Below are 17,113 nucleotides of genomic sequence, written 5' to 3' on the forward strand. Positions count from 1 at the left end.
AACACAGGGACTGTGGTTAGGCTGACTGTCAGGGGATTGGGGTGTTTTAAAGGGACTTTGGCCTCTTCAGGGGATTCTGGTTCCGTATCCGGCTCGGGCGCTAGCCCTGCTGGGGCGTTCCAGCTCCTGTTGGTGGGTGCTTTAACTTGTCACAGCAACAGTCGGGCAATCTGCTTTTGAACTGGGCCAGCCTTTCAGGGCCTGGATGATAGGAAAAGTGCCTTCTAGAAGGGACCTCTCCTGCATCCATATCAGGTAGGACTACAGTGCTGTGCTCTGGAGGGTTGTTATGGCCCATTTTAAATGCAGTGGGCAGCCCTGTCAGGTTGCCTTATGATTCTGCATTGAGGTGGGTGGGTATGAATCCAATCTGTTTGGGATCCCACTGTTAGTCAGTTGGGTAGTCGGCTCTGTGGCATTTGGAATCCTACTGCCCTCTGGTGAATGGTTAGCTCTCGCTGTACCTCCTAGTGGCTTTTCAACAAATTGAGGCATCACCCACATTCTTTCTGGGTCAATTTGGGAACCTCCATGGTTCCCATTCAAACCTGCTATAAAGCTGTCAGCTAAACCAATCATTAGCTTCTTAGCCGTGACCTTTGGCTTGGGAGTAGGCACTCTCATAACTTGTTCCATGTCCCCGGAACATGTCTGTCCTCAAGTGGAGGTGCAGCCCCGGCTATACTCCCTTGTGGCTTTTCAGCTGGGTAAGGCATTTCACTCCCTCTCTACTCATCTGTTTTGGGACTCCCTTTGTCCCTCTTTAAATTTGGAAAGACAGTTTCTGCCAGCCATACTCCAGGCAATTCCTTAACCTTTTCCTTTCCAGTTTAAAAGCTTGCCTTCCTTTCGGCTCTTCAATTACATGGGGCATCTCCCTTGCTATCTCGTTCCCTGCTCTAGGACTTTTCTGGTCCTTGTTTAATTCCAGGATATTCTTTGAGTCTATTTTAAATTCTATTGGCCCTTCCTGGACCTCTTTTAACTTTACTGGCCTGGCTATGGCTTGTTACATACAAGCAACCCTCGCTCAATGTTTGAGTTCCTTTTGGGCCTCTAGACCTTCCCCTGCAGATTCCTGCTGGTTGACATTGGCCTCTCTTCTTTCGTCAACTAACACCTTGCTGCCAGCCAAATTGTTTCCAAGGAGGAAATCAATTCTTGCTACTAGACATTTGGAGACAATTCTACTGCAACAGGGCCTAAAACAATATCTCGCTCTAGGTGGACCTTATGGTGGGATGCAAACACAGATCCTTCTCCCACTCCACTGATCAGGGCTTTGGCCTTCAGGAAGGACTCCGGGGTAGGTTTAGGTTTCCCTCATTAAGTGGCCTCTGTGTCCCCGACCAGTACAATAGACTTGCTCACATTTTGGGACAGATAGGGGGATGTTGTTCCCAAACAGTCAAAACTCCGGAAGCTCTCTGGGATTTTTTCTGGCTCAGGCACACATAGTGCCATGTCCTCCAAAGGGTAAGTTTCTGTAGTGAGAGCCTCTATCTGCTCTGCTGCACTATCTTTGGGAGACCACTCATATGGAGCCCTATTAGGCCTATAGGTTTCCCTCACAGTCTCCATTATCCAGGTCTGGAAAAGCCTATCTTATTGCAATGAGAAGACACTGGTCACCAAGGGCTCTCTTTTCAGGCTGCCGGAAGGCTTCTTGCAAGTTCCTTTGTGTTTTTTCTGGATGGGTGACCTCTCCTATCTAGGTTACCCTGCTTATCTTTCCAATGCTCATCAGAATGGTTTGGAAAGGGTCTGCCCAAGTCCCCAGACCTATAGATGAGAATGTAGCTGTCAGCTGTTTGTTGTGACTGCTGCATCCTGAGCTGTGAGGATTCTCTGCTCCTCCAAGTGCATCCACAGGTTGGCAATTTTTGAATTCCTTCAACAAAACCAACTCACATAACCCCCCATTGGTGCATGGGATTCTTAGGGATCTTACCCATTAGTCAAATGCAACTTGCTTCAACCATTAAAACTCGATATAGATTTGCATGGGTTTCACATGAGCGTTCTGCAATTGCTGGTGATATGCCTCTGTAACTAACTCACAGACACTTAGGATCGCAGCCTTGGTCTGCTCATATTTCATGGACACATCAGGGGTCAGCATGGAGCAGATCTCTTGGGCTCCCCCAACAGCTGCCCTGGAAGTAAGAAGTTTGAATGAATCCATATCACATTCTTTGAATTTAGGAGGGAATCTAGCATACTTGAGAGCCTCAGAGAATGGTTCTGAGTGAGAGTGTTGGGGGTGCTACAAGGTAGAGAGAGACGTTCTGTCGCAACTCCCAGCTAATTGGTCTTTCTCTCTGTCCCTTTGAACTGCTAGTTCCATTTCAAATGTTTGGAGCTGGAATTCCCTCTCCTGTTCCCTCTCCTTAGATTCTAGTTGCAGTTGAAGCTTTTCCAATTCTAATTTGGCTGGGTTGTCGGTGGGTGGTGGGTGGTGGGTGGTGCGGGGGCTTGGGGTGGCGTGGGGTGCAGTGGGGGAGGTGGTGATGGTTTGGAGTCATTGTTGAGCTCTACATCTAATTGCTTTATCGGTAACGTGAGATCCAAATGTTCTACCAACAACTCGATCAGTTCACTTTTCTTCACTTTACTGGACAATTTTAACTGTACTCCCCTAGCTACAGCTTTCAGCTGTCCTGTGATAAGACCATAAGACGTAGGAGCAGAAGTAGACCATTCGGCACTTGAGTCCGCTCTGCCATTCAATGAGATCATGGTTCCACTTTCCTCCCTTTTCCCCATAATCCTTGATTCCCTCACTGATTAAAAATCCACCTATCTCAGCCTTGAATATACTTAACGACCCAGCCGCTACAGCCCTCTGTGGTAAAAGATTCCACAGATTCACCACCATCTGAGAGAAGAAATTCCTCCTCATCTCTGTTTTAAATGGGCGCCCCCTTATTCTCCCACAAGGGTAAACAACCGCTCAGCATCTACCCTGTCAAGAATCTTTTATATGTTTCAATAAGGTTGCCTCTCATTCTTCTAAACTCCAATGAGTTTACTCTGAACCTACTCAACCTCTCCTCATAAGAAAATCTCTCCAACCTTGGGATCAACCTAGTGGACCTTCTCAGGACTGCCTCCAATGCCAGTATTTCTTTCCTTAGATAAGAAGACCAAAATTGTTCACAGTATTCTCGGTGTGGTCTAACTAGTGCCTTGTATAGTTTTAGCAAGACTTCCCTAAATTTATACTTCACTCCCTTTGCAATAAAGGCCAACATTCCATTTGCCTTCCCTATTACCTGTTAAACTTATATGTTAGCTTTTTGGGATTCATTCACAAGGACTCCCAAATCCCTCTGTGCTGCAGCCTTCTGCAGTCTTTCTCCATTTAAATAATATTCAGCTCCTCTATTATTCCTTCCAGAGTGCATAACCTCACAATTTTCCACATTATAATGCATCTGCCAAGCTTTTGCCCACTCACTTAACCTGTCCATATCCCTCTGTAGACTCCTTGTGTCATCCTCACCACTTGCCTTCCCATCTATTTTTGTGTCATCCGCAAACTTGGCAACAGTGCATTCACTTCCCTCATCTAAGTCAATAATATATATTGTAAATAATTAAGGCAACAACACTGATCCCTGTGGCACTCCACTAGTTACAGGTTGCCCTCCCAAAAATGCCCCCCTTATCCCAATTCTCTGTCTTCTATTAGTTAGCCAATCCTCTATCCATGCTACCCGCAATACAATGCGCTCTTAGCTTATTAAGTAGCCTTATGTGCGGTTCCTTATCGAATGCCTTTTGGAAATCCAAATATATTACATCCACTGGTTCCCCATTATCTATCCTGCTTGTTACCTCCTCAAAGAATTCTAATAAATTTGTTAGGCATGATTTTCCCTTCATGAAGCTATGCTGACTCTGCTTGATCATATTATGCATTTCTAAATGCTCTGCTACTACATCCTTTAAAGTAGACTCTTAACATTTTTCGAATGATAGATGTTAAGTTAACTGGCCTATAGTTACCTGTTTTTTGTCTCCCTCCCGTTCTCCAATCCTCCGGTACTTTTCCAGAGTCTACGGATTCTTGGAAGATCACTACCAGTGCATCTACTATCTCTGCAGCTGTTTCTTTTAATATCCTAGAATACAACCCATCAGGTCCAGGGGACTTATCAACCTTTAGCACCATTAGTTTCTCTATTAATTTAACTCGAGTGATAATTAAATTATCTATTTCGTCCCCCACCTTTGCCCCTTGATTATTTAGTATTTTTGGAATGCTATTAGTATCTTCTACTGTGAAGACAGAAGCAAAGTATTTACTCAACTCCCCTGCCATTTCCTGGTTCCCCATTGTTATTTTCCCAGCCTCATTTTCAAAGAGGCATATGTTCACTTTGGCCTTTCTCTTCCTTTTTATATATTTAAAGAAGCTCCTACTGTCTGTTTTTATATTACTTGCTAGCTGACCCTCAAAGTTTATTTTCTCCCTCTTTACTTATTTTTTTGGTCATCTTTTGTCGGTTTTTAAAACTTTCCCAATCCTCTGGCTTACCACTAATTTTTGCCACATCGTATGTTTTTCTTTCAATTTGATACTGTTGTCGGCCCAACCATCTTCAGCTGCTTCATCAATGACCTTCCATCCATCATAAGGTCAGAAGGGGGGGATGATCGCTGATGATTGCACAATGTTCACCATTCATGACTGCTTAAATACTGAAGCAGTCCATGTCCAAATGCAGCGGGAGCTAGACAATGTCCAGGCTTTGGCTGACAAGTGGCAAGTAACATTCGCGCCACACAAGTGTCAGGCAATGACCGTCTCCAACAAGAGAGAATCCAACCATCCACCCTTGATGTTCAATGGCATTACCATCACTGAGTCCCCCACTATCAACATCCTGGGGGTTACCATTGACCAGAACCTGAACTGGACTAGCCATATAAATACTGTGGCTACAAGAGCAGGTCAGAGGCTAAGAATTGTGTGATGAGTAACTCCTCTCCTGACTCTCCAAAGTCTGCCCACCAACTACAAGGCACAAGTCAGGAGTGTGGTGGAATACTCCCCACTTGCCTGGATGAGTGCAGCTTCCACAACACTAAAGAAGTTGGATGCCATCCAGGGCAAAGCAGTCCACTTGATTGGCACCACATCCACAAGCATTCACTCCCTCCACCACCGACGCACATTAGCAACAGTGTGTATGTACCGTCTACATGATGCACATCAGGAACTCACCAAGGCTCCTTAAACAGCACCTTCCAAACCCATGACCACTACCACCTGGAAGGACAAGGGTAGCAGATAGATGACCTGGAGGTTCCCTTCCAAGTCACTCACCATCCTGACTTGGAAATATATCGCCGTTCCTTCACTGTTGTTGGGTCAAAATCCTGGAACTCCCTTCCTGACAGCACTGTGGGCATACCTACACAACGGACTGCAGCAGTTCAAAAAGGCTGCTCACCTTCTCAAGGGCAACTAGGATGGGCAATAAATGCTGGCCCAGCCAACGAAGCCCACATCCTGTGAATGAATTTTAAAAAAATTTTCTTGGTTAACCATGATTGGTTTATCCCCTTCCTTGAATCCTTCTTCCTCACAGGGACATATCATTGTTGAATATCATGAACTATCTTCTTATAAGTCTGCCATTGTTTACGAGCTGCCTTTTTTGTTAAACTGCTTTCTCAGTCCACTCCAGCCAACTCTGCCCTCGTTCCATTGTAATTACCCTTATTTAATTTTAGCACAGTTGTCTCCGACCAACTTTCTCACTCTCAAACTGAATGCTAATTTCTACCATATCATGGCCACTATTTCCTAGGGGGTCCTTTACTCTGAGATCATTTATTAAACCTGCCTCATCATACATTACCAGGTCCAAAATAGCCTGATCCCTGGTTGGATTCACAACATATTGTTCTAAGAATCTGTCCCAAATACACTCTATGGGCAGGATTTTATGGATGACGTGCAGGTGGCGGACCCTGCACGTCAGCGCTTAAAATGTCTCGCGCTGACTTCGGGCGAGCATCCCAATGTCAGCGTGCGTCATCGCGATATTTAGCTGGGCGGGCGTGCAATGAAACACGACGTGTGCCCTCCATTAATTAAAGGTCTTGTTAAGGCCCTTAACTCAGCAATCGACGCTGATTTTGAGGTGTCCGTGCGATCTTTGGCTCGATGCAAAGGCGCAACGAGCAAGCGGGTAAGTGACTTTTTAACAAAACTCATCCATGGGCGGGATATGTGAGCTCCGTGGAGTTGTCAATGTTTCATGTGAAGTATTTATTGCAGCAATTGTTTAACGCTTGCCTGTGTGATCGGCAGCAGTTCAGATCGATTTCCAACAGCTTTCTCTGTACTTTGAAGCTTCAGCTCAGCAGTCTGCAGACAGTAATCTTTATTGGGCCTGCAGCTTTCTGGAGGCCTCCATTTAGCATGGGTATGGGTTCTGACATCTCCACTGGAGGCAGCTACTCTGAAGAGGAAGGGAGGGCTAGAATAAGGAGGAGACCAGGAGTGGACAATCAGCCTCCAGGGGAGCCACCTGTGGGAGGCCAGGCGCTGGCACAAGGGGCACAGGACCAAGAGGTTGTCCAAGGTGGAAGGGGCCGCAGAAGACACCACTATCCTGCTGTCAGGATATACAGGCGGCGAAGCAGCTACCTCAATATGACTGAGGTGCAGTGCTGAAGGAGGCTCCATCTGTCAAAGGAAACAGTTGACTATATCTGTCAGATCATTGGCCCTGAGATCTCTCCAAACTGTGTGGGCAGACACCCCATGCCAGCAACTCTGAAGGTTACAGTTGCCCTCAACTTCTATACATCTGGCTCCTTCCAAGGCTCAGTGGGTGATCTTTGCGGTGTCTCCCAATCAGCTGTCCACACTTGTGTCAAGCAGGTTACAGACGCTCTGTTCAGATGTGCCTTGACCTTCATCCACTTCTGCTGCAACCAGGCAAGTCAGACACAGTGAGCCAGAGGCTTCACAGCCATTGCTGGCTTCCCCCAGCGTCCAGATGTTATAGATTGTACACATGTGGCCATCAAGGCGCCAGCAGGTGAGCCCGATGCCTTCATCAACAGGAAAGGTTTCCATGAACGTGCAGATAATGTGTGATCACAGTATGCTAATTCTGCAAGTTTGTGCAAGGTACCCAGGCAGCTCCCACAATGCCTACATCCTCAGAGACTCCCAGGTGCTGGGGCCCTTCAGTGCTCTGGCTCAGCTGGATGGATGGCTGCTGGATGACAAGGGCTGACCCCTCAGAATGTGGCTAATGATACCTCTCCGCTGTCGGAGAACAGAAACTGAGGAGCGCTACAATAGGAGCCACACCTCCACAAGGGCTGTGGTGGAGAGAACCATTGGTCTTCTCAAAATGCACTTCCATTGCCTGGACCGCTCAGGGGGCGCACTCCAGTACTCCCCAGATTGTGTCTCTCTGATAGTGGCTGCATGCTGCGCTCTGCACAATCTTGCACTGTAAAGGGGGGGATGCATTTGACGATGAAGACCTTGACGCAGTGGATGAGGTTGCACATGATGAATCCAGCTCAGAGGATGAGGAAGCACAGGGCAATGATGAAGGGCAGCACGCCGACCCGCTACTGCACCAAGGAGGCAGGGACACCCAGAACACTTTAATCCAACGAACTGTCAGCTAGCTCCACACAAATGGATCTGCAGGACCAGCATTGCCTGGCGCATCCACACATGGCACTTAGTTGCAGCTGATGAAGTGGAAAATGTAGCACTTAAGGGCTTAGTACAGAAACATCAATGTCCATTCAAACACTCATGATATGCCTTTGGAACATACAAATGCAGCACAAAGGAGACATGGTCACAAATGTGGACCTAATTGCCATCCAGCAGATGGTGTCACCAAGAACATGACAAAACATCGCTCTGACGTTCACAAAAATAAATTCCCTAATTGAGGACTAACAGAAAAGCATCAGTGAGAAACCCATGGAGTGTCTAATGTGCCTTATGCTAACGTATGCGGGTGCTACGTCTAGGTGCTGCCCCATCGCTCGGAGTGGCTTGTGAGACAGCCTGCTGAGTCTGCTGTCCTGTTGGCGTCAGACCTTGGCAGACGTCCTCTGGCCCATAGAGCACACTGTGATGGCCCCGCCTGAGACGGAGTGGCCAGTTCCAGAACTGGCTGCTCTCCAGCTGTCGCAGCCTCAACAAATGCAACGGTCACTGGCAGAGGGGCAGAGGAGCAGCTGCCCTCTTCCGAAGCACCATGAGAGGAGCTCGCAGCGATGACAGGCAGCTGCTCTGCTGATGTGAGGTCACATTGGACCTCCCTGCTCACAGCAGATGGATGAGCACCAAGCTGGGACACTTGGTGCCCAGAACATCTCCCACATTGGGAATAACCACCTGTGTCCATGAGCACTGTGAGGGCTTGCAGGTCAGAGTGTAACCCAATCAGATGATTATCAATCTGTTGGAAGCCCCTCTCCATGAGTCACCAGTCTCTCAATGGAGGAAGCCTGAAGCTCTGTCCTGAGGTTCATGCCATCACTGACACTCTGCTGGATTCCTCCACCACAAAGACCAACTGAAGCATACCCTCATGCAACTCTGCCAGTTGCTCCACCGCACCCGGCCGCTTGTCCTGCAGCTGCTGCATGGCGGTCATCTCCAGAGGCACATCATCACTGCCCAACTCAGCATATGCCTGGTCCCCTGCAGTCCTCTGGCTGCTGGTGCCATCAGCACTCTGTCCATGCCATTTCCTCCAGCGATTGTGAAGTGTCCACTCCACTATGCCCCAGTACACTAGCCGATGTTATAATACCCTCTGATGTGGTAGTCACTACACTGATGCCTGGCTCGCTGAAATGATGTGATGCAAGTGCCAAGTGACGCCCCTCAGGTGTGCAGGAGGGGCTCTGGATGTCCTCCTGGTGGCCATGCGATGGTGATGCTGAAATTAACAAGAACAGTGGATCAGTTAGCATTCAGTCAGTAACACAATTCATCCCTTTCCCCCCCAGGCTCATAATGCGCTCAACCTTCAAGAACCTAAGGAGATGAACATTGGTGGGGTGGTAAATAGTCAAGAGGAGGCCCAAACATTACACACGCATACAGACAGGCTGGTCAGATTGCCTAAGGAATGTCACATGGAATGTTATGTGGATAAGTGTGAGGTTAAGCACTTGGGCAAGATAAACAAGGTACAGGAATACAGGAGAAATGGTAGGACAATGATAAGTAAGGACCGTTACAGGGACCTTGCTGGGCAGACCCGTTAAGGTAGCAGAACAGGAACATAAGGCATTTAACAAGGTAAAAGCCAGACTTGCCTTTATTAGCTGAGGAATGGAATGCAAGAAAAGGGAGGTCATGTTTCAAGTGCAGAAAATGCTGTCGAGGCCACAGCTACACTCTGCGTTCAGTTGTGACCTGCGCTTCATGGGAGGGATGGCATTGGAGAGGAGAGAGTGCAGAGGTTCCCGACCAGGATGCATGCTGGCCTGGGGAGTTGGAGTTATGAGGAAACATTGCATACGCTTGTGACATTTGCCGTGGAGCACAGGAGATTAACAGGTTACATTATTGAGCTTCATACTGTTATGAGGGGCATAGACCAGGTGGACAGAAGGCAACATTTCCCCTTGGCAGGCTGATGACTAATGTGGTGACATTTATTTAAGTTGAGTGCCATGAGATTGACAGGTGAGGTTCTGAGGACCTTTTGGACAGAGTAATATGGGACGCACTGGCTGAAAGGATGGTAGAGGTACAAGCCCTCCTAAGATGCAATAAGTATTTGGATGTGCAGCAGCAATGCCATGAAATGTTATGCCATGGGGATAGTGGTCACAAATGGGATAAGGCGACTTTGGGAGGTGCTAGAGACACGTATCACGCATCCTCAAGAGGCAGAGGGACCTTTGTATCCGACCCACACATCTGACTGTATCAGTCTGTGAATGAGCAGTGTTGCTGCTTTAGCGATTGCAGCAATCATCAGATCTTTGGAGGTGGGATGACAGAATGCATGGGACTGTGGGCCTCAAATACCTGGCCGCTGTACCCCAGCCTCACCGACACCTGCCGACCTGGCCGCTTGCCTTCTTCCCAACTCCATGGCCTCTTCTTCGAAGTGGGTGATGGTGTGCAGCATGGACTGGCCACCACCAGTGCTCAAACGCTCCTGGTTGTTTTGTTCTGTTTTTGCCTGCAGAACAAAGAGCATTTATTGGGGCTGATCGCTCATGTACTCTGCACACGCACGCCGCACCCCAACGACAGTGACCCATCTGAGGCCTCCAGTGGCTCCTGTCCACACCACTGGTGATCAGTCACCAGAAGAAAGTACGGCTGGTCCCAACCCCCTCCCCCAATGGCCACCTTGGACACATTTGGCATCCATCCCTTTGAATAACACACGGGTCTTAGCACCCATGACAAGGAGGTGCAACTTGATGCAGCGCTGAGGCCAGCAGATGGCTCTTGGCCAAAACACCTTGAGGTTCCCCTTCCACCATCTCATCACCATCAATATGACATGTGTTGGAGTTCTGAGAATGTGCCTAGCTGCCTCTCCTGCAGGTTGCCCCCAGACTACTCAAATGCAACAAACACCGACATATGCTGCGCAGGGAACCCATCTTCTCCTCAACCACTAGGGCTGGTGTAAGCATGGTCACTCTCTGTTTGCCCACCCAGCGTACGCCAAATGCCCAATGCAGTAATGACACTAAGACGTGGGGAAGGGCCGCTCAAAGGCTAAGGCTACCTGCTGGGTTAAATGGCCATGGCCAACATCGTACTCACCCTTCCAGAGTGCAACAAATCATTGAAGTGCTTGCAGCACTGGTTCCCTGTGCGCCGCACAGTATCTTGAGAGCTCATGACCTCTGCCACCTCTGCCAGGCCTGCTTGGTTATGTGGGGGGCCCTCCTCCTCCCGTCCTTAGGGAACAGGACCTCCCGACGTTCTCCCACCTCTTCAAGAAGGGCAGCAAGGCAGGCAACAGAGAAGTGAGGAGCACATTGGCCCCCCTGCTGGCCTACCCTGCTGCCTGCCCTCATCCTCTGGCCAGCCTTCCTCCGGAGCCTGCTGTGTAGAACCCCTGCATCTGTCGCTGGCCATGGTGAACAGCCTAAAGGAGGCTGCCTGGCCATTCTTTATGCAGATGCTGGTTCCCCATTGGAACCAGCAGTCTGTTCATGTCCACCGCAAATTTGAAAATTCTGCTGTCCATGGGAGTGTGCAACACACTGGGCAGGCCTTAAGGCCTTAATTGGCCCGCCCACGTTAAATAGCGGCACAGCCCACTTCGCCAGCGGTGTTCAGCTCCACGCCCGCCGGCGATTGGGTCAGGCCCGCCTGCCCGACAAACATAAAATCCTGCCCTATGAATTTGTGTTCATGTCTACCTCTGCCAATTTGATTTTCCCTATCTACATGAAGATTAAAGTCACCCATGATTAATGTACTGTCTTTTTTACATGCCCTCATTATCTCCTGATCTATTCTCTATCCTATATTGCAGCTACTGTCAGGCAGCCTATAGACTACTCGCACCAGCATCTTCTTCCCCTTGTTAGTTCTTACCTCAACTCATGGATTCTACATCTTCCAATCCAAGATCCTTTCTTGCTATCATACTTGTACTAACAAAGCTACTCCACCATCCTTTCCTTCCTCCTTGTCCTTTCAAAAAGTCACATACCCCTGAATATTTAATTCCCAGCTTTGATCTCCTTGTAACCACATCTCCATAATGCCTATAAGATCATACCCATTAACCTGTATTTGTGCCATTAATTCATTTATTTTGTTCTGAATACTACATGTATTTCAGTAAAAGACCATTAATTTTCCCTTTTTTACCATTTTTTCACCATTTGACCCTATTTGCTGCTTTTTTATGTTTGTACACTCTGTCCCTTCCTGTCAGACCCTGAGTATTATTACCTAAGTAGCTGCCCTGCAATGCTGCCATGTCTTTTTGCATTGTAAGCCTATGTATCCCCTTTCCAGAACCCTCCCCCACCCCCCATTTGGTTTGAAGCCCTCTCTACAGCCCCAGTTATTCCGTTCGCCAGGACACTGGTCCCAGCACAGTTCAAGTGAAGCCCATCCCACCGGAACAGTTCCCTTCTACAACAGTATTGGTGCCAGTTCCCCATGAAATGAAACCCATTCCTCCCACACCAATCTCTGAGCCTCGCATTTTACTCCTTGACTCTATGCCAGTTTGCCCATGGCTCAGGTGATAATCCTGAGATTATTACCTTGGAGGCTGTGCTTTTTTAATTGAGCTCCTAACTGTTCAAATTCTTTTAGCAGAGCCTCCTTTCTAGTCCTATCAATGTTGTTGCTACTAACATGGTCAATGACAATTGGACCCCTCCCCTCCCACTCCAAGTTCCTCTCCAGCCCTGAGGAGATGTCCTTAACCCTGGCACCAGGCAGGCAACACAGCCTTCTGGACTCATGCTCATGGATGCAGAGAACAGTATCTATCCCCCTAATTATACTGTCCCCACCACTACTAAGTTCCCATTTCCTCCCCAAACTTGAATGGCTCCCTGTATCACAGGGCCGTGGTCAGTTCGCTCATCCTCCTTGCAGTCCCCACTCTCATCCACACAACTTGCAAGAACCTTTTAACTTTTGGACAGTTGCAGTGGCCGAGGCTCCTCAAACGCTACCCACACCTGCTTCACCTGCAGTCACACTCTCCTGTCCCTGATCACAGACCAAATTTATATTACCTAATCTGAGATCTGAGCGGTGTGACCGCCTCCTGGAGCAAGGTCCAGGTAGCTTTTCCCCTCCTAATGTGGTGCAATGTCCGCAGCTCGGACTCCAGCTCCTTAACTCGGATCTGAAGTTCCTCGAGCTGCAAACATTTGGTATAGATGTGTTCGCTCTGGGTCACCTTGGTGTCCAGCAGAACCCACATGCTGCAGCAGCAACACATCACCCATCCTGCCATCGCTATCATATTTTATTCAATTTAATAATTGATTACTCTAGTAACACCACTCTTTACACTTCATTATAATGATTTTTTTATACATACCCGTGGCGATTTTATACTTAACAAGCTACCTTTAAGAAAAAGAGGAAAAAAAGACTAGAGATCTAAACACAAACTAAAGACCTTACTTTTGCTTTAAAGACTAGAAATACTCACCAATCCCACTCACCAATCAGCTGCTCTCCGCACACTTTTCCCTCTTATGTTCTTTAATGGTCTCAGACTCTTTTCTCACTCTGTCACCGTTAAAGGCCCCACTCCTCTCGCACTTGCTCCCTGTAAATGACCACACTGTTTCTCTCTCACGCTCTTATTGTAAATGACCACGCTGTTTCTCTCACACATGCTCATTGTAAATGACTACACTGTTTCTCTCGCACTCTCTCGCTGTAAATGACCCCACTCCTCTCTTACTCCCTCGCTGTAAATGACCACGCTGTTTCTCTCATACTCTCTCCATGTAAATGGCCATGCTGTTTCTCTCACACTCTCTCGCTGTAAAGGACTAGATCACTCAGTCCCTCAGGCCTGCTCAGCCATTCAATAAGATCATGGCTGATCTGATTGTAATCACCCGCCCACCCCAATAACCTTTCACTCACTTGTTAATCAAGAATCTACTAGCTTTGCTAATTATTTGCTGTACCTGCATACTGGCCATTTGTGACTCATATACTAGGACACCCAGACCCCTCTAAATCTCAGAGCTCTGCAATCTCTCACCCTTTATATGATATGCTTTTTTATTCTTCCTACCAAAATGGACAATTTCACATTTGCCAACATTAAACTCCATTTGCCAAATCTTTGCTCACCCACTTAACCTATCTATGTAACTTTGTAGCTTCCTTATGTTCTCTTCACAACTTACTTTCCTACCTATCTTTCTGCCATTAGCAAATTTAGCAACCATACCTTCAGTCCCTTCATCCAAATCATTTATATAAATAGTAATAAGTTGAGACTCCAGCGCTGATCCCTTTGGCACGTCATTACATCCCTGCCTTGATAATGGCTCTCATGCAGACAAAAGAAAGGAGGACCTGTTACCAGTGTGCACAGGGTCATGAGGAGCAAGGGCCTGAGGGGCAAGAGGCAGCATGGCCTCTAGATGAACAGAATGCTGGTGATCATAGACCACTGCAATGCCGAGCATTGGCCCAACCATGGGTCTATCACAAGAGGTGTCCTTATCTAGAGATGAGTGAAAGGCAATGCTGGAGGTGTCCTCATATGTCCTGGGATGTGGTTGTTCATGTCAGCAAACTTCTCCACTATGAAATGCAGCCACAAGGACTCTGGAGGAGTAGTGCAGAGCTCCTCACTTGCATTGAGTGGATATCTATCCAGCTGTCCTTTAAATATGGTGCCAGAACCTATGACAACATGATGTAACAGCAGGGCAGGAGAATTCTAGTCTACCCTGCTACAAGATTCGCCGAGCTCCTCACCGATGCACAATTAATGAGTTAAAAAGTGGAAAATTGTGCATGCTCACCTGCCCGGCCACCCAGCAGGAATCATGCTGACTTTCCTGCCCGCCACTGGACAATCTCCAGAATGGAAAATTCTGTCCATCTTAAAACCAAATTATCTGGTCATTGTGTTACGCCTACATCAGATGTTATTTGCTGAGCAAGCCAGATCACAGAAGGAAACCTGTCTCATTGATCAAAAGCCTTTTTTTTTCTATTTTGAAAATGAGGGGGAAAAGCGACAGACCCCAAAATCTTAGAACTCCAGTAACACTTTTAGGAATTTAAACGTTAAAAGATTTATTAAAACAACTTAAGCATATAAGATTAAAGTTACACAGTTAAAACATCCTGACAGAACAACCCACCAAAAAACCCACTTGGCCAAAACACACAGGTCAACTACCTTTTTGGCAACAACTACCTTATAGATTTTAACTATAACATCCAGTAATATTACCCAAGGCAAAGAATTGTTGTCACTTTAACAAAGGTATACACATGACTCCTCAGACACTTCCATTAAGAGGTGGAATCTCAAAAGAAAGGTTCAGAAACAGACTCCTTTGAACGCAACTTCTTCAAATATAAAAATTTGTTATGTTCTCTGAATTCTTTATTGAACTTTGGGTCAATAAAATGTATTATACCTTCTCCTGTCTACTTATGGAACCTTTGTAAGTTGTAAAAGTTCCTTGTCACTTCTAAACTTCCCTTTGAAATTCAACAGCTAAAAAACTATTATCTCATAATGCAGATGTTAAATCCAACCTCTTTACTTGTAAATCTATCCTCGCCATAACCTCTCATCACAATGCATGAACCTAACACCTTTACCCTTTTATCTCTCAGTTCTCACAGGCAAGCTGCCTTTATTAACTTCCCCCAGTTTGATGATCTCTATCTCTCTCTCTCTCACACACACACATACTTCGTTACACAATACCACCACATTCCCAAAAGTATTAAAAAAAATAACATCCATCATCATAATTGTCACATTTGTTATTTGTGGAAGCTTGCTAGATTGGATGCTGTATTTCTTACATTACAACAGTGACTGCATTTCTAAAGTACAGGGGCACTTTATTAGTTGTAGAGCACTTTGGGATGTCCTGCAACTGTGAAAGAAGCTAGAAAATTACAAGTCTTTTTTTCAAAATCTTGGAACTTAACAGCACTATTGAAGTATTTTTTTACATGTACTGTAACAGTTTAAGAAAATGAAGCAGCATCATCTTTTCAAAATCAGTTAAGCATTGGTCATAAATATAGCCTTACTAGCAACATACATATCCCAAGATAAAACTTTTGAATAGGGGCTATGATGAGCAAAGGGATTTGGGTGTATGTTTACATGCACAGATCTCTGAAAACTAAAAAGGCCAAATGTAATGTAGGCATTTATCTCAGCGGTTTTGAAATATAAAATTGAGGAAGTAATGCCTCAACCATACGGAGCCTTGGTCAAATGACATCTGCAGTATTGCATTCAGTTTTGAACCTGAGTATTATGCTTGGTGGAGGAATAGAACAGCTTCACCAGAATAATATTGGGCTAAAAGGGTTAAATTATGATGACCAGTTGTATCAACTTGCCTTGTACCCACTTGAGTTGAAAAGGTCGAGAGGTGATCTAACTGAAGTGTTTAAAATATAAAGGGATTTGTTAGGATATCTTCTGAGGGAATCCAGAACAATATTCCTACAGTGAATAGCAGTGAATTTCAATCACCATGGCTGCTGTAAAAGTTTGGCAGAAACCTCATTTATTTGCTTAAACATAGGATGAGAGGAACTTGAGTAGATCATTCAGTTTCTGAGCTGCTTCTACTATTCAATAAAATCATGACTGATCCAAGCCTGAGCTCAATTTCCCTGCCTTTCACTCATATTCCTTGTTATCCTAATCTAACAAAAATCTATTCCTCACGGTCTTGAAAATTTAAATTCAATAAACCTTCCAGTACAAAATGGTCCTACCACCCACAGCCTTTTGCAGTAGCAATTTCCTGATTTCTACACTGCAATGTCCCTGATCTGATCTATCAGCAAAGCTTTTCCTTCAGAACTCCAATAATGATCTCAACTTCCAGATTAGTCAGTGAATGTACTTCATTATATTAATGGTCAGTTGGTGAGAACGGCACTCATGTGGAATCATAAGACATGGAAATAGCTTATTATGGAAATAATCAAAGGTAAGAAAAGCCCCAGAATTGAAGGCCCCCCCACACCCCCACCCCTCCACCACCTCTTCTCCCTATCCTGAAGGTATTGATGTCTTGCTGATGTTCAATTCAATGGATGCAAGTTACCTATTGGCATCCTGTCCTTGTTTTCATGTGAGCCTGATCAATGATGTTCAGAGAGCTATTTGGACATAGGAGCATCACAGCTTATCCCAATTATGTCCTTATCCAGATTCACTTATGTGCCCTTCCAGCAGAAATTATTGGATAGCAATCAGAGGTAGTAATCCATGACCACTAAAGAAAATCATAATTTCCAGAGTCATGCCTTCCCTGATATTGGCTAACTCCTCATAGACTAGAGATCAACTTATGAAGTAAAAAGAGAGAATGTTAGAAATGCTCAGCAGCTCTGGTGAGA

The 17,113-nt window shown here is 46.2% G+C and overlaps 1 protein-coding gene across 1 annotated transcript in view; it reads left to right on the forward strand.

Annotated features, from left to right (window-relative positions):
- LOC121278115 (dynein heavy chain 8, axonemal-like) overlaps positions 1–17,113 on the forward strand; it is a 1,831,678-nt gene that overhangs the window by 1,752,290 nt on the left and 62,275 nt on the right. The window lies entirely within an intron of this gene.

The sequence above is a fragment of the Carcharodon carcharias genome, chromosome 5 (assembly GCF_017639515.1).
Source record: "Carcharodon carcharias isolate sCarCar2 chromosome 5, sCarCar2.pri, whole genome shotgun sequence".
Classification (NCBI taxonomy): Eukaryota; Metazoa; Chordata; class Chondrichthyes; order Lamniformes; family Lamnidae; genus Carcharodon; species Carcharodon carcharias.